Raw genomic sequence first — 19,323 nt, forward strand, 5'->3', positions numbered from 1 at the left:
GTGGGTTACAAAATTGTCCTGCATGTGAGGTTTCTGTCTTAAACATCACTTAGCAAACAGTCATGCATCTTCTGTGAAGCATACAGCTATACAAACATACTAATCTGCAGTTTACCTTCCTGTCTCATTAAACATAGTCATGATTTCAAAGGTTTTAGTTATGGGATCTTGATAATAATATGAATTAGTATTGCCACCTAAACCATTGTTGATTGTTTAAATAGAAGTCAGCTTAGACCTAAGTCTCTTATCACATTTCTTGTCGCATTCATTTGCTCAAAAAGCATCTGTATGTTCGGGAGCAGGAGATGGGATGCACAGGCGGACTGCACCAATGAGCATTTAAACAATGCGTTATCATACACGTATTTATCTGTGTTGGTTCACACGATGATAAAAACTAAACACATAAGCCTCTGCTGTGTATTTCACATTTCATTGAATGCCGATTCGAGGTGAACCGCAGCTGATTGGCTCTGCGAATAAATAAGTGGCATTCTCATGATCCACTTGCACCCCGTCTCCAAGGAAGGTGGGCTCCGCCCCTCTCAGCGGTGTGGGAACAACACGCATGGTCCGTGGACAAGCAGACCTTGGAGAGGCGGCAGGAGTCGGAGACGCGGATGGGCAACACCGGCGTGTGAAACATGAAGATTTCAATGTCAGGACGGAAGCTGCCAGGTCCAGACGCTGGCGGTGACAGGTATGTAAGGAGACCGGATAGCACGCCGTCCTAATCATGATAAAGATAAATTATGCTCGATGTCCGATCATGCTTCCGCGTGGTCCTAGCGCCGTCTACATGCATGACCGCGTCACTCAATCACACAAGTTTATCAGAGGTGACAGACGCTGCCGCACTGAGGCGGTCGGTGCGGTCCACTGGACAAGGCCGACGAGCTGTGTTATTGTACACGGGATGTCGCGCCTCTGGTGCCGATTAATTTAGTCAAACATCAGTGATTTGGGGGTAGAAACAGCCATATAGCCCGAATGACGGAGGACATACAGCAGGGTTAATGTGCATGTCCACGCATTTCACTGTCCATCCCAGTACATGAATGCACAACCTGCACAGCAGCTCTACTGACAAATGTCGCTTTCCATCAGCAGTAGGATGTTGGTTTGACAAGACTTGCAGGAAAAACAGACACGGGGACTCCGCCGTGATACCTTGAAGGTGTTTGAACGCCTCTGTGGTCATTTTTACTGTTGTGGAAAGGAGAAGCCGTGTGTGGCCTCAGTGCGGTAAATTGTTGAATGAAGCAGTCATTTAATCGGACTCGTTTTATCTATTCTTTCCCCGTAGTACAGCTTAAGCAGCGCTGTTGTTGCATTTGCACATTGCTTTAATAAACAGATCATGTGCAGGTGACTCAACTGAAAGACGATAGCTCATTTGTGCTGCTGTGCTTTACTCCAATGACCTTATGGTGTCAAGTTTGTTGCAGCGTCACTGTCTCCTGCTGAAAGTGGTGTCTTCCTTCCTGTTGTATTGCTGTGTGGCTGTGATGATCATCTTAAACTGTCAGTGCACAGGTGACTATATAAACTAATGAGAATGTGTAGTGATGTAGCAGGTTAAGACTCAATGCTGCATCATGACACTGAAATGTTTTTATTCAGTCTTTTGAAACTGAGCATTAACTAGCTGGCACAGTCAGCTTTTGTAAAGCAGACTATATAGATAAGAATTGCATGAGCAATTTGTGCTGCCAAGAGAAATGGAGTTTTTCTACAAATAACCCCACCACTGGGAGGGTAAGGTACAGTTTTTCCTCAGTCAGCAGCTTGTATTTATGGTGACTCTAGTATGACCTGACTGGTCTACAAACAAGCCATGGTAAACAATCAAAGGGATTAAGACACAAGAGAAAATATATTAACTGCTACAGCACAAAACGGTTAACAACTACAGGATTTTCAGTGATACAAGTTTCCCTTCAGTGAAATGTAAGCAGAGCAATTACCTGTTTAAAAACTGTAGTTGTGTGGCACCACTTATAGTGATTCTATCCCAAATTTTAGCTTTTGAGCCTGTCCGCCCATATGCATTCCAGTCATATAATTTGGTTAAATGCATTGCTTCTGTCCCCACGTTGACATCCCACACAAAGCTCCTGACTTCTACCAGAGGTAGGCATCAAGACAAAGACAAAATTCCATAATTTTCATCAATTATCAGAGATGTATATATATTTTTGCAGAAGCCACAACATTGTGAATAGCATAATCCTACTTTTTAGCTGCCAAAAATATGTTTTGGCAAACTAACCCTTTTTTAAATTCACTTTTCCCCTTATTGATCCATCTAGTCATTATTTTGTCAAAATATATCCCAAAAAACTTAATAGTCACTGTTTTATTCTCAAAAGACACAGTTGTTTTTGAGTGGATTAATGTAATTTGGATTATGTTTGGTTTGTGATATTGGGAATTAGTTATTTCAGTGGATGGCCTAAAAGTTATGTAAAGCATGAGTTAACCTGGCAGAGGTAAGGTTCATCCTGTCAAAGGTGTCCTCTGCAGTGGTTAAAGAACATAGAATCTATGCATGACCCAAACAGCAGCCTGGATACATTGTTTGTGGTAGGGATCCACAGGAAGAAAACAACCATGCTGTGGAGCTAGCATCAAGCAAAATGGCTTCAGTGTTTGGTGATGTGTCCTTAGGGTAGTAACCTGAGACTACCTATGTGACATGCCTGCACAGAGACCTCTCCCTCTATCTGTCTGTTGTGTGGTCAAGTTGTAACCAGTTTTGCTCCCCTCTGGCTTGTGTCCACACTCTGTAACTCTTCATCTCAGAGATCTCAAATGTTAGACCAACTTGAAGCAGTGTAGCAACTAGCGTAGCCACACATGAAAGAATGTCTACACATTCATATGGTGATTTGTTGGCTTTTTGTACAATCCATGACTTTGTTCTTCATGCGTGTACAGCAGTGTACTACCAAACAGTTGATTTCTTGAAATGCGCATAATTTAACCCTCACAAGTGCTCTTTGTGAATTATTCATTTCCATCCCACTTGCATGTAACTCTTCATTCCTTTGAGAAGTGGTGCAAAGTAAATACTGAAGACAGTCTAGTGTTTTGCTTAGTGTCAAGTGAATAACATACTGAGCCAAGGGTGATAACACCAACACAGACCATTCATTCAAAATACAAACTCACTACTATTTACTGTATTACTAACAGTGGTTTGTGATTTTGAAAAATCTATGGTTTCTATTGTTGTAACAAATCTAACTGTTAGATTTGTGCTAAATCACTTGCATCCCAGTATTGGCTTAGGGTATTTAGTCAAGTCATACAAGCAATCAGCAAATAGGAAGAGGAGGTGTGTTATGGAAATATTAAGTACAGAAGTTGGAAATCTTTCCCACCAGGAAACTTAGGCTGTGTCATTCTGTTAAGTGGCTGATTTACTACAAGACTACTGAGCTGAGCCTCAGTGGCATGCACACATGCCTCCAGATGTGGTAGGAAAATATCATCTTAATAGCCATTATTCAGCCTGTCAGGTTTTAATGCTGAAAAACCACATATATACTTTCTACTGTTCACTTAAGGCACAATATACAACTATTTTACCTTTTTAAAATCATTTTGATAGTAAACTGACTTGTAATGGGGAGAGCGGTGCCTCTTTCATTCCTACTCACTGGTCAGAACGACGAGTGTGTAATTCTATAAGGCACTACGTCACACATCACTAAGTATATATGACAGCTACATTAGCTTGGAAAATGCTGATATCAAGTACTGAATTTGATAAAGTAACTGTCAGACCACAAATGAGACAAGAATTAGGTTGGGAAAATGGTTGACGCCGGAGTGTTTCTGGGCGCTGGGGCTCATCGATTACTGTACAGAAACACAACTTTAAAACTTCACTGATTTTGGTAAAAACGCATAATCTTTCATGGAGAAAATAACTTAACCTTAAGTGTGCTGGGTGTTCATGCGTGCTGTCTGTCTGTCACCACTTTGTAGTCTCACTTAAAGTACCAAAAGTGAAAGTGTCTCATTTCATATTAATAAATATTATTTTACTGCATTGTAATGATTGATGCATTAATTTGCTCATCACTTTAATGTTGCAGCTAGTAAAGATGGAATGAATTTGAATTACTTTACACCGCTCTCTTAATCTGTAATAATACATCATAATTTATTAGTTGATTTATAAGTTACTAGAAACAGAGTATCCATAGTATCAGATAAATGGAGTAATGGAGAAAAAAGTACAATATTTGCCTACACATTGTAGTGGAATGGAAGTATAAAGCAGCATAAAATGGAAAAACTCAAGTAGCCCTAACATGTTTGCAGGCTGTATTTTACAGGACAGACATTTTACTTCCCCTCTGTATTACAGTTGTAAAATGAGAACTTGGATCACCCTTTATTACTTTTAATGTAGAAGTGGACTTCTCCCGCACAAAACATGCAATGGAGCAGCCACATTGTGTAACACTGTTGATGTTGCAGCTGTGAGTGGTCTTCTCTGTCCAGACTCTTGTTTAGAATGCAGTACGCACAGGCTGATTGCCAAATTTGTCTTGTGAGAATTGTCTGCTCTCTTTCTGCACAGAACAACACGTTCCTTATATTCAAGCAAGGTAGATTTCATGTTGCAGCCACATTCAAGAAGTGATGAGTAATTTTTTCACATCTATATTGGATCATCTCTTTTAAGAGTTTGTTGGAGAGTTTTTTTTCCAAATCAAGCAGTCTCTGTTCCCTTTCCAGCCCAAGTTGATGAATGAAGGACGACCATACTTTCCTCTCCCGCTCTGTTTACATCCATGTTGTATTGAGTTTCAAGAAGAGCTCGGCCTTCCCTTGTTCCTCCTGACAGGACATCTGTCTCCATTAGAGAGTACTATTGATGTGCCGTTGTATCAGTCTGTCTTCCACCATCTTTGGGCAGTTGAAAAGACAAATCCCATTGTTCTCCACAGTCAGAGAGTGTAGTATCGTTCTGTTTTGGGCATGGGCTGCTAAACAGTTGATTCGCTGAATCTTTGACCTCTCTGTCAATATTTCAGATACATTTTAAAAAACCTTGCATATTTTTCTCATTTATTACCACTTGCAGAAGACTGGAAGCTGCCACATATTCCAGCATTTGACAAAGTGAGGTCATGTATGATGAATTCATGATGCGCTGACAGTCAGCATAATCTGGAAAAGCACCTAGATGGCTTGCCAAGATTGGATCCCAGATGCTTTCCAGAGGACAACCCCTTGGGCAGTGCTGCACTTCACTAATAGTGACTATGATGTGCTCCATATAATATGAGGAAAGATTGGGTTGTGTTCAGCTAACCACTGCAGAAGCATTTTGTAGTATTATCATTATGACTTCCAAGCATAATGAAGACGTGGGTTTTCTCATGAATTATTATGAATCTAAATGAATATTCTTATCAAAGTAAAAAATGAATAGACCCTATGCTGTGGCTTGCACCTTTAGAAACAAGCAAACAAGTGCTCCCCACAAATTAAGTCGACTCGCCTGCACCATCGAGTATTGACTCGAGCTTCAAAGCCTCCTTTGAGGTTGTGGTAGCCTCGGAAAAGTTACTTCTAAAAAGATCCTGTTCCAGTTACAGTGGGCTACTATTCTGAAGTGAGAGGCCAGTGTGCGTATGCAGACTAGTGGATGGTGTTCAGTAGCACTCTCCTGGTACTCTCCACTGGTGCTTATCACAATGGTCATGGGGTTTGGAAAGACGTGACAGATGAGAATTAAAAGGGCTCATCAAAGTTCTGTTTCTCCTCCTATTTCTGAGCTGTGAGCAGGAACGTATGACCAGCTGTCAGAAATGCACATGGTGTTCACATGGTTGATAGAGCCTTGTGGTTTGGGATGAATAATAGATGCTAAGTGCACTAAACTGCAGAGGCTATGAGTCACTTTGGGAAGGCCGGAGTTGGGTTAACTTTACCGCGCTATCAATCATAAACAAGAACTTTTCAGGGCCCGTCTTGTTTGCTTGTATTTGAAGTGGCATAGCACATTTTTGGTTGTACATTTGAACCTCACTCAGTGAGCATTTATTTGGTGGTACACTGGTCAAAAGATGTCTAGACTTCAAAATCAAAACAGGGCATTATTTGGTACAAAAGTCAAAGTATAATCTTTGTTTTACATTTAAATTATTACTATTTTAGTGCAAGGCAGGTCCTAGATGTGGAATTATATAAGTAATTGTGATATGATTGGTTAAATTAATCAAATAGTCAACTGCCGGAAATTTACAATTTGATTATTGCATAATCGTTTAAACTGATTTATGCAGGGAAAATGCCAAACAGTTGCGGGTTCCAGCCTCTGAAATATAAGGATCTGCTGCTGTTCTGTTATTTTATTTTATATCATAGGTTGAATATCTTTGGGTTTTGGGATGTTTGTCAAACAAAACAAGTCAATTTAAAGATGCTCAGAAATGATGGTACAATCACTTCTTTCTTTTCTTTTCTTAAGACCTAACTATTAATAGACAAAAAAAAGAATCAACTGATTCATTGATAAGAAAATAATTCTTAGTTGTAGCCCTAATTAAAATGCTATTGAAGAAATGGATATGTGATTATCCTTTTAGCCAAATTGAATCCAATTTTATTCTTGACGTCTGTTGGTCTGTAAATCAGTGCTTACTGACATTTTCATGCAGTTCACAAATTCTTGGAGGCAAAAATATGGCCAGTGTGCTTTGTTTAACTAGCTCAGTATATAGTTGACCCTACCTAGCAGCTCGTTAAGTGCAGACCACCGCACTTCAATATGCTCCAAGCATCTTTTATTAACTAGTATTGGAGAGCTACCAATGCTGTATAGGTTCAGTCCTGACCAGTCAATTCCAGCTTTTTCTCTGCATTCTGAATCATTTCCCTCTCTATACCGGTGTCTTTGATGTTGACTCTTGAGAGGCAACTCACTGCTGGAGACCACTGGATCCTCTGCTAATGATCTCTACCCGGGCTAGGGTTACTGCTTTCATGTCTTGCATAACAGTTGCATTTTTCTGTTTTAGATATCAGTTGAACATGGTGTTCTTTTTCAGTACAATGGATCATCTGTTTCCTCAGAGGGACACCGGGGGGACATGTGTTGTTGTGATTAAGGAGACCTTCAAGAAAATAAACACTTGAACTCCTGTGTAGATGGATGCTCTTTTCACTGTTATACATTAATATAGCAGCCATATGCTATACCAAATGATGCACACAGCCACTCCCTTGTTAAATAGTAAAATCAGCTTTAATGTGACGTATGCACAGTTTATATTTATAGACAAGTAGCGCTGTGTACAGTTCTGAGAATGATGATCGAATCAACAGACAAATGCTGTTGAATCTACATCTTGATGCATAATGGCGGGCAATACTCATCCCTTGTATGTTAATTGAGAGTTTAATTGGTGTGAGACCAGGAATCATTTTGGCTTTGTAGCTGTTCTGTTGCTGATAGACATGAGTGGCTTTATTGTACTGGACATAATTCATAGCATTTCCATATTGTGGTGCAATGTATTGAATGAAAGGCATTAGATTTACACACACATCAAAGTCATGCTGCTACACTATAATATAATTTTGCTTGAATGTTTGTTTTGATCACTAGTGTTGTTCACTGTATCCCTTAGTATGTCCTTCAAATTAATACATTACACAATGGACAATTTAACATCACAGCTACATCATGTTGAATGATGTGACATCCTGTGGTCTACTCAGAATTGTTATAATAAACCATTGCATAGTCAATTATTAACTGACCTTTTATTTAAAGCTATTCTGGGGAACCGCACTGTGATTCAGCGTGTTAGGCGGAACACATTAGGCTCCAGTGCCTTGAAAAAAGTATTAAACACTGTTGACTTTTTCTACATTTCATCATGTTAACAGCCTCACATCAGAGCTAAGTAAGAATTGTTGTGACTGACCTATGCAGTAACCCAAGTGTGGCAAGTTAGAATTGTATTTATAGTTAGAAATTAATTAGTCCAGTGTCTAACATTTACATGGCTTTATTGACAGAAATTGAATATAATATTGATTCATAGGTATGTTTTAGTTAGTGTATAATCTCTTGAATATAGAAATCCATTTCTCTACAATAGCCCTGAAGGGACAAACCAAACACTGGCTCTGAATAGGGGCGTTTGCATTTTTTGCAGCTACCATAGTTTTTCCTTAATGCCCAGAAGAGGTAGAGTGAAGCGAGGAAAATGTGACCTGCAGTTACACCGCTAGATGCCACTAAATCCTACACACAGGTTAAAAAAAAAAAAAAAAAAAAAATGGAATGTTTATCACCCCAGCCTCTTTGCAGTGACACTAAAACCTCAGTTTGGTGTAACCAATCTCCTTTTAAGATGAGGCTGTTACTGTTGAAGACTAGGCACAGCTCATCACCTGTCCAACACCATCCTTACCATGAAGCATGGTGGCAGCATCAGCTGTTTTACTGGCAGGACACATGCAAAAATAAAGGGGGAATAAGTCTCATTGGAAGAACTGTGGACTTTACTCTTGTGCAAATTTTGACTTAAAAATGTGGTAACTGTATTCAAATAAGATCATTTTGTTAAGATCTCCTTAACAAAAACATTTGAGGTAAAACAGATTGTTGTAGTTTTGTGAAGAGTCACATTTAGTGAACTTGTTGCATATCCTGCCAAATGGATCTCTGTCGTTCCTCTGCCTTCAGCAGTTTTCCCGTTCATTTTGGCTGAAGGTGATTGGCAGTGATTGCAGTTGGTTGTGACACCTGGACAGCATCAGCAGTCTGAAGTGTTTCTGTGGATCTGTAACCGTAGTCTCACCTGCCAAATTGCTCCAGCAGTATTGAATGGCCTGTCAATGTATTGGATGTCCAATTCAATCAGCTCCTAAATTGAGTGCGGATAGCACTGGGTTTAATAGCCTTGTCCCGGTGATGAGAAAGCAGAGTATTTTGTTTAGCTGAGCTCCATGCAAGCAATCTACATTTCTGAAATGCCTGTGGTGAGAGCAGACGTGGATTCAGCATTAGCCCACATTTCACTGGTAGACGCATTTGTTGCGCTGCTGCCTGTTCCAGTATTTTTTGGCTGGGGAGATGAGCAGATAAGAAGATCTCATTTTATGTGACAAAGTTATATTTATTTAACTTTTCAAATAAACACCTATGTGAATGCAACAGAAGTCACTTAAGGTTAATATTTAGCTGCTACTGTAAAAAACAATCATCCAGGAAGTACATAAATACACAAAAACAATTTTCTTGACGTCATGTTTTCAGATCGTATTCTGTGCTTCCAAGTTTTTTGTTTTCATTGGATTGTGTCCCAACAAATTGTTTCATTAATTGAAAAGAAGAAATTGGCGCACAGTGCGTTTTGTGTGTGTGGAATTTGTATCAATTTGGCACAAAACATCAAAGAAAAAGCTGTTATTCTGACAGATTACCTGCGTGAGAGCTCAGAGTTGATAAGAACCCAGGTTATTATGTCTGGTTCCCTCTGTAGACCAGACATTCCTGTCCTCACTATGAAAACCCAGTGATTTAGTTTAATATCAGGGTCACAACCTTGGCAGGACATGAAGATACATTGAGAGGAAGCCAGTCTGACCACGGTGCTGAGTGCTTTTTATTTTGGTCATAGTCATCGCAAAGTCTAGACATGGCAATTCACCCCTCCAATCTCTAGACTCCTTTCAGACAGACTAAGCTCAGTGCTCCCTCTGTCTCTCCTCTGCAGGGTTGTCAGGGTGTCTACACCCTGGACTAGCTCAGGACACGTTTTACTTTCAGCGTGCATGCAAAGCTGCCTCTGGAGCACATGATGCAGGCTGCAGCTTAACAGACATTGTTGTGCCCTGTCTCCCCTGTTTCCTGTGCCGCTTCCATCATCTCAAAATGAATCCGGCACCACTGTCACTGCTGACGTGATAGCCACATGACATCACTGGTGCTATGACAACAGCAAGTCCAGCCTCTCCCTCATTCACAGGTCCATTTTGGGCTGTTGCTGAATGTTCCAAATTATGCACCACAACACATTAAGACTGCAACCTTTCAGCCCTTGTTGCCTTTGAGGCGAAGAGAACATTTGTTTCATTTTCCAGAATACAAATCCTGCTTTTGAACCACAAAGAAAAGAGATGAAAGCATGATTATTTTCTTACTAAGCCAAAAATGAGATGACGTTTATATTTAAGCTGCTAATGATCAAGATCGAGAAATGCAGATCTGGATCTGACAGTTGTTGATCTTATTGGTTTTTGTACAATAAAAAGCTACAACATTTAGTGTAAACATAATGCTTCTCATAGGGGAGTGGAGGGGCAATTACTGAGGAGACGAGGGAGGGAACACGCATTCCTGCTGGCAGTAGGTTTGTAGTTTAGGGGGATGGAATTATAGGAGGGAGCAAGAAGGGAGGGAGTGAAGAGTGTGAAAGAGTCAGCAGGAGGAGGGGGGTTACAAACAGTCACTCCCCTTCCCTCAGTTCTTCAACTCATCTTTGCATGTAGGAGTCAGTCTGCTGTGGACAGCAGGAGGAGTATCAATAATCCCCTCATGTAGAGCTTAAAATTTCCCTCTTAGTCATGTGTGGGATTTATCTTGGCTACTGTGGGGACAGAAAGTAGAAGTGACACTTCCTGGTTGTTTACAGTAAGGTAAGTCATTGCATTTGCTGTTGTGTGTTTTTGCCTCTTTGCAAATGTGTGTTTGGTTGTTTTAGTAGATGGAAGAGACAAATGGCTGGCCATCCCCAGACCTCCCACTTTCCAGAAGAGGTGCGAAATAACACCACCAATAATGCACTGAGTCAATGTTTGGCCTGTAAGCATAGGTTTCTGTGTATTTCAGAGTATATTTAATTTTTTAGATGGAACCAATGCTCTTTTGAATATATTGGGCCTTGAGGGTTTGTATTTCCAGGATTTATCTTCTCTGGATGCAGGATTTTCATTAGTTTCTATCTGTGTTGGCATTTCCTCACTCTAATTCTATAATTTCATGTTTTTTTTGTGTTTTGTAACCATATCCGGGGGTCTTCACAGCCTGTGTTTAGGGTGGGGTTTCCACCTCATGTTTGTACCTGTAGCACTCCTGTGAAGGGCACAACTTTACCTACAACTGCAGGCAACGAGCCATTGTATTGCTCTCCATTCACTGCCAGACGCAAACAATGCAGCTTGTTTCTGTGTCGTTGTAATGACAAAGCATTGGTGGTGGTGGTGTCGGTTTTGTGATGCTAAGAAAGAGAGATGATGAATTGCAAATGTGAGAGGTGGTCAAAGTCAAGGAGAATTCCCAGAGCGCATCCTGGAGGGGGGCTGGAGGACTTTATGATGTGTGAGTTCATTTAAAATCCCGGCTTTGTGTTTGAAAGCTGTGTGACTCCTGTGGTGGGGAGAGGGGCGAGAAATGGTCATCTGGTGTCATAGTTATGGAAATGTATTGACCGTTCAAGGCTTAGCAGGACAGGAGGTCAGGCTCTGGCTTTCAGTCTTGTAAATCTTGACAATGCTCCTGTTATGACTGGAGGAAAGCAAATTTAAAAAACAAACTCTGAGTTCTCTTTTTAAAAGCTTTATATGAAGATCACATGCAATGGAAGACATGTCCTCATTCTACCTAACCTCAACCTAACAAAAAGATTCCCTCTTCCTAAAAGGAGAATAATTGTAATCACAGATTGGTTTACATGGTCTTGTGTCATAAGCTTTACTTAATTGAAAGGCAGTGTGCAGTAGAACAAAGCATATATTGTAGATTTACAAGCCAGCAGAGTTCATCTGGGATCAGGTGGTCTTTCAGATACTTAGCTTATTATAAAAGTTAGACTATATATGGAGCAGAATTCAGCATGACGGCACATGCAACTCCACAATGAGATTTTTCTAGTCACTCTGTTTCATACCACACAACTCAAACCACCATACTTTACTGCATTTTCTTCTGGCTGTAGCATATGATGTGTAGCCTACTGCTGTGGTTACATTAACATAGCAAAGAGCTAAGAAAACACTCTGGACAAAACTGTGATACATGAAAGGAAGTGCTATCTCTATTACCCAGGATATTGGATTGTTTGTCTTTGCTCAGTGTAAATGCAAGCAGTACTATATAAAAGTAATGTTTTTTTATATGGTTAACAAAAAAAACAATGTGTTATGTTGGACATTAGTGTTAAAGTTTAGGCACAGGCACATGCACCCTTGTCTCCTCTCAAATTCACATTCTCCAGTCAAATGTGAGTGGGGAGCTGCATGAGCTTCAGCTGCCAGTTGTTTATATTGCGCACAGTCAAACTATGATTTTTATCATCTCAGAACTGAATGTGTTAGGTCTGCCATTTGAGATACTGCCATGGGATGTGCTGAATGTAAGAATAAGTGATATTTATAATGTATAGATATCAAATTTGGAAAGAAATTGAGCATGAACAGCTTGTACTCTTAATCTCATATATTTGAGGTATTTCAAACTTTAAAAGGAGAGTGCCAGGTAATATGGAGAAATGGGGAAAATACTATCATAATGTATATAAATATGTGATGGTTTGGGCATGTGTTGTAGACTGCTGGGCTACCAGGGTGCCCCTTTCACTTGCAAGTTTGACTTAACGTTTGCATGCCACTGAGCTTTGTGGAAGTACAATATTTAACTGCAGTAAAATATCATTTTTGCCACAGTCGTGTGTCTGTGGCAGCAAGCTGTACATAGTTATTTTGATATGAAACAGTTATTATCTTACGTTTTGCTGCTGAAATTAAAAGTGTGCTTACATTTAACTTAATTAAATGGTCCTTAATGGTATTAGGAGTGCCTCTTCTACATGCAAGTATCCTCCTGCTTAGATACACAAAACAGAATGTTTACTACCAATCTGGAATGTACAGGACTCCAGCTGTAATGTGACTTTCTAAATGACATTTTACCACAGGGCAATAAAAGAGGACTGGAAACTGTGATCAGGACCGCTTGGAGGAAGTGGACACATTTTCTACCCAGCTTTGTGTAGTCATGTGTATCAGGATCCACCTCGGCTCTGCTTCAGTGCACAATGCAACTCTGTAGGGAATTGGGAGCTCCAGGGGTGTTATGGTTGAGGTGGTGCTCAGGGGTGACTTCTCCACGGGATCTGTCTACAGATATGATTTAGATAAAATCTCCTCAGTGCATGTAAACCGTGGACATGCAATTTATGAAAGAACAAAACAGTCCAAGAGGGTGCACTAGTGTTACTTGGAAACTTGTTCTTTTACATTAAGGATGAGTTCAGTAACACACAGATGCTGTCTCATCTCATCATCTGGTCTACCAGGATTATGCATACTCTCTCTTGAGTATCTATTTGCAACATAACCTAAAATGTTTCCCGCTCATTAATATTGGAATCAAAAAGATGTGGGGCCTGTTTAAATCAATCCAGATTTGATTTTTGAGTTTAGATTGTGTGCCTGCACTTGTGATGCCATACAAAGGAACTGACTCAAACTATCTTCCCACTCACTGACCTGAAAGCAAATGATTGCCTCTGTGGAGGAAGATCCTGAGTGAACCAGATTTAGAAAACACATTTCCAATGCAGGATTGTCGCTCCTCTATGTCCTTGGCATTGTGTTTATTCTGCTGCCAGCAAAAGGGACATTCAGGCAAAGACAAGTCAGCTGCCATTCTGAGATTGGTAAATGAATGGCTTACCCAGCAGTGGACTGGCTTCTGGTCTGAGGACATCAACATCCATTCAATGTTTTTTTGTGGTATTGCTGGCTTACTGAAAATGAGCAGGCCAATAGAAAAGATTTTAATTTTATGTAATGCAAAGATTACAAGGCCAGCTGGGCTCAGTGGAAGCGTGCTGACCAAGGCTGAATGGTTCACTCCCTCAGATTTAGAAAATATACTTGAGCATCTCCTACTGACATTAAATTTCTCTATTGCAAAATATTGTCCCATAAGTTTTCATTACCCACATTTTTCCAGTGATGTGCCCTTATAGTTGCATATAGTTTATTTACTTAAATTTTTCTGTACATCAACACCCACAAGCTGATTATTAATCCTACCTTACTATTGAGCTGAAAACAGAATGAGAAAACCAGTAAAGACAGAGCAGTTGTAGGAGAGGATATATTACACTGTTTATATTGTATATCACTGTAGTTTTCACCAATATTTTATTTCAGCTCACAGCTGTTTCTCATATACATCATCCTGTGCCAGTGCTCAGTAGATTAAATGATACCGTTGATCACAAATCTATAATCATAAAACTGTCAAGCACATTTGCTCTTCGTGTGAGGGGAAAATTGTTGGGTGTGTTTGGAGTCAGACTGTGGAGGAGCAAATTGTAAAAGTCTGGAATGTGAAGCATGTAAAGGCAGACCAGTTTTGATGCTCTGTGTAGCCAGGGGAGACCTTTTCACTGACAGTGACAGTAACAGGCTATGAGAAGGTCAACTCATGAAAGTCTCTGGTGATTGTGGTTGTGATATTTTGTCACAGAGCCTTTTTCATTACATGAAGCATTTTCTATGCACTTCCCAGATGACGGCTTCAAGTATTAATCTTGTATTCTTGCAATTCTGTCACTACCTGAACATTTCTTCAACATATGATTTAAGTTTAACGTAATTTGGAATTACATTTGATTTACTTTCAAGGGATTTTTATTTTTGCTTACATCCAAATCTAAAAGCTGTGAAAGGAACTGCTACCAGAAAAGTGGGTGAGAGGATCATTGATGCTCTCATAGTATGATTTAGGAAAGGGGAATTGAAGAAGAAGACAGAAGAAATGGAAGGTTAATTTACTGAAAACATTTGTTTAAATTCAGCTATTCAACTGAATTACTTTGTTCTGGAAAATCCAAATCATCAAAGGCAGTAAGGAGGCCTTACATTTATCTATCTGACACACTAATGGGGATGGATTTGTGTATAAACCTACAAGTTTCAAAAAGTATTGTCAGTTGCCCTTTAATCTGAGCAAGTAATACATGGTAGCTTCTCTGTACATGTTTTTTGGTTTTATCAGACTACTTCAGACTTCTTTTTATTTCATTAAGTGGCTTATAGTAGATTGTAGTTTTAACGGAAATCCCCTTATTCCCTTTACCAGATTAAAAACCACAGATCTCTTCCCCCATAGAACTATAGTCAGAGGAATTACTATAACCACAACCTGTATCCACCCCCCTTTGTTTTAACAGTAGTCTGTGGCTCACAAATACCTCCAATTAACAGCTGTTTAAGAACTTCAAAGGTTGTCAATGAGGGGCTAAATAGCCGTAGGCAGGATGTGGTCTGATAGCACCTCTGTTGTGATCCTCTGGACTAGCACATTGCTGGCATTGATGATAGAGATGAAAGTACTCTGGCACTTAATTACATCACAAAATCTTGTATCTTGAGCCAGTGTGGAAAGCATATCAGTATTGCATCCTACTGCATCAATTTATAGGTGAGATTTATATTGCTTGGTTCTCTTTAAATGTATATCTTATCTTAGTGATAATTTCACACATCTGCTGGTAAAGCCAGTGCACAATAACTAGGATCCACAGTTAAAAGGAAAAAAGATTGACTTACTCTTGGTTACTGCTTATGGCATTGCCAAATAATGTGGCCAATAATGTAACAATAATAATGTGCCAAAAATATGAGGTCATATCTGTACTTTTAAAATAAATCTTCATCGATACATTTTTACCAGTGGCCATGGAAGCTTTCTAAATCTTCTTGAACCTATAGAGTGGACACAAGATTAGTTGACCCAACAAAACCTGCAGCATCTGCTGTATACAAACCTCATATAGCCTTAACGCCAGCAGAAGCAGTGACCTCTGCACACAGTGGTGCCCTAGAGAAAACACTGGCAGGGACAAAGGTGCCACCAGGCTAAACAACACCAGCTGCTGCTCACCAAAAGGGCTCCAAAATCAGTACCTGCATATTTATTGCAAATAGTATAGCTCAATTTTAAAATTACACATTTAAGGCATTGATATGCATATTTTGCACAATTAGGGCTTATTTGTTGCAATCCTCAAGATGGACAAACAATGCAGTCTATATGTCACCTCTATCTGAACTGGTCCTTATATTGACCCATGTTTAGATTCAAAAATGTGTCTTGACTAATGTCATTGTAGCCACAATGTAGTAACAGCAAGTGCCAATGTAACAAAACTGAACAATATATTAAATTAACAATATACGCTTTAGCTTGTTCATTATTCAGCTTTTACCAGTGGTTGCAGTTGTCATGCCAGGTCTCACGCCAACTGTACGGACAGCCATTATTCTGCATGCCGGCATCCTTCTAAAGGCTGCTCTGCTACATTAATAAAGTCCCTCCACACAAGACCACCTGAGCCTCTCATGACGGGGTCAGACAGGTTACACACAACAGCAGAATTTGCCGCCATCGCCTTAACATGAAATCCATTCTGCAGCAAATTAAAATAACTGTGTGGTTCGGCTTACATTGTCTGTTTTTGCTGAAATATGTTGTTTTTCTTCATATAATGTTGCTTTACCTGCTACTATGTCAATTAAATTGTTACAGATAGAGTTGCTGTTGAAGATGGCATATGTAAGCAATGGCAGAATTATTCGGGCCAACATTACTTTACCTGTTCATTTTTCTACATATACATTTTGAATAAGGCAGTATAAATCTTTGCTGAATAAGACGCATGCTGGCTAGCCCATTGCTTCATGGTACTTTCTTGGCACAAAGCTATTCCAAGACAAGTTTGAGGCTTTCATTATCATTGAAAGACCCCTTTCCAGCTGTCTGCTATTCAGGGTTTCTAGGGCTACAGATCCAAGTTAGAAAAATACTTTTTGGCTACATGATGGTGGTTATATAGTTTTCAGTTCAACTATTAAATAAAGACCGGAGGAAGTGCTTGTTTTGTTCAGCATCCCAAATAAATGCTGCCCTGGTATGGATGTTTTTTTTTTTTTTTTTTACAGATGTGAACATTTGAAAGAGGATGCAAGCTTTTGTTGATGCTAAATTTCCCTCTAGCCTAATAGAATCTCAAATACAGTTGAGCACACTCGGGAGCAGAAAATGAGTCATGAGAACAAGAGATTTCTGTTTGCTGTTTGGTACTTCCATTCGCACAGAAGCATATGACTCTATATCATCGGGGATATGTGAGCTGTCTTTTAGTGGTAACCCCCCTCCTCCATACAACTACCTGTGTTATTATCTCTAGAGACTGGAGTGTTCAGATTACAGGGTTTTGTGTTGGAGCTTGTAACTAGTCAGCTCAGTACATTCTTGCCTTTCACCAGTGTAGTTAGGTTAAATGACAGGAATGTGTTTGCAAGAGTCAGAGCAACATATAGAGTCACAATCAGATTGCCCACATTTATGGTTGTATCTTCTATCACATTATGCGCCTGGTTTCAGTGGGTTATGCAGCTAAGTCATTTGTTATCTTAAGATTTGTCTGCAGTATTACAGTATTGTATTTTTTCTACATGAAGTTCAAAATACTAGGAATGTGTGACCAGGTGTTTCACACTGTCATTAGGTTTTACCTGGTTTTGAGAGTCCATAAGTCATATTTTGGCTGTGGGGCAAGAATTTTCATTGTATCCTTAAATGATACAAACAACTTCACATTTTTGTCCATGGGGATCTAAAGGAGAAGAAGAGCAGGTGGGGGGATAGTTTTCCCATGTTCCTGTTCAAACAGGCCCAAGTATTTGTATAAGCTGGGCTTTTAAGTGGTCTTTAATAACAAAAGGACCTTAAATCTGCTTGTCACATATTTCAGGGGTGACAAAATCCCACGATGCATGGAATAGAATTATGAACATGACTCTCCCAAAACAGTTTCAGATATCATCAACATTGTTGTGAAATGAAGTGGTGGGCATAAATCAGAATGTGTGACATTTATGTTCCAATACTGTCATGCATTTTTGAAGCTTTTCTTACCATGAATCCAAATTTTTGCCACCGGGGACAGGGAAAAGACCAAACCTAAAGCCTCTATGTTTAGATAACATTTTCCTCCTCCAATTTGTAACATTGTGAGAATAGAGGAAATATTGGCTTGGTCCCAACATTTACTAATACTTTTATAAGCTGATGGGCTCGATAACGAGTTTGGAAAAAATAAATAAAGTGGCATTTCACTTCCAAGAATAAAGTAGATGCTGGTTAAAAAAAAGAAAAAGAACAGTTTGACATACACAGTATTTAGTATAGTGTGAACTAATGTAGCATTTACTGTGTAACACATGCAGGACAGTGACAACATGTGAACTGGGTTTTATGAATTGGATGTTTGCACATAAGCTGCACAGTTTAATGCTTTTCATGTACTGACTTCCTAAAGTGGTGTTAGTTGTGGTGAATTTTTGTGCTTTTCCCTGAAGCTGTTGTGTTGCTAATCTTGAGACACAATAAAACTATTCTTCTTTGTGATCTGTGGGTGGCTGGAATCTCCTGTGGTTATGTATTTCATTAAGGGCTTGTAACGAATGAATCCTCAGACTTCTGCTGTCCTGTGCTCTTATGCAGCTTGCTGAAAATGACCCACTTACTCGAGTCCTCACTCTGTCACACTGCCATATTACTGATAACATTTTCCAATCTAATTGTTGATTTGCATTTATTTTTTAGCTGTGTTTAAAAGACAGTTGTTAAGATACAAGACAGAGACATGGGCACTAACTTACTAATGTGTGTTAGCAGGTATTTCTAGAAGAACCCACTGGCTGTTCCTGGGGATTTGGTGCTCTAGAACATATTTTCCAACGCTGGCATTTCTTCCTCATGTATTAATAAAGAGCTGATGATGGATTCTGTGCACCAGCAGCATTGCAGCTTTAGAGAATATAGTGTTAGGGAATTGAGGCCATTTTAGCCTTGTATTCAGATATTCTGGTAACTGCTGCAGTTAAATATCCTTGTATTTCAAGCATGCATGCCTATTTGTACATATTCATTTTCAAGAGTTCCTCCAGGCCAGCCTCTTAACTATCTATGTTCTTCAATCTTAAAACCTTTGGTATATTCAGAGGGAATCAGTGTTCCATTATCTCTTCGCAAAAGTTGCCAGCTGATTTATCAGGATCCTACTGCAAGAAATATTTTACTGTAAAGAGAGCTGTTCTCTTTTTTAGAAAGCTCAAACTAATATTGTTCTTGTGGATTAAACAAGGAGTTGTTTGTACTGTGTGAAAGATTGAAAATAATCTCTTATTAATGTGCTGATTTGATAGTGGATGAGTGGACTTGGACTAGACCACTAATTTGACTTCTCTCCCTCATGA

General features: G+C 39.5%; 1 protein-coding gene across 2 annotated transcripts in view; it reads left to right on the top strand.

Moving 5' to 3' along the window:
- Window positions 1-519: 519 nt before the first annotated feature.
- tiam1b (TIAM Rac1 associated GEF 1b) overlaps window positions 520-19,323 on the top strand; it is a 43,013-nt gene continuing 24,209 nt past the window's right edge. Inside the window, exon 1 of one of the 2 annotated variants that reach the window (XM_051399450.1) lies at window positions 520-703. The gene's annotated coding sequence lies outside the window, so the exon portion shown is untranslated. Of the gene's footprint in view, window positions 704-10,546; window positions 10,684-19,323 lie in introns of those variants that run through there. The other variant, XM_051399451.1, reaches the window with a different exon arrangement.

The sequence above is a fragment of the Dicentrarchus labrax genome, unplaced genomic scaffold (assembly GCF_905237075.1).
Source record: "Dicentrarchus labrax unplaced genomic scaffold, dlabrax2021, whole genome shotgun sequence".
NCBI lineage: Eukaryota > Metazoa > Chordata > Actinopteri > Moronidae > Dicentrarchus > Dicentrarchus labrax.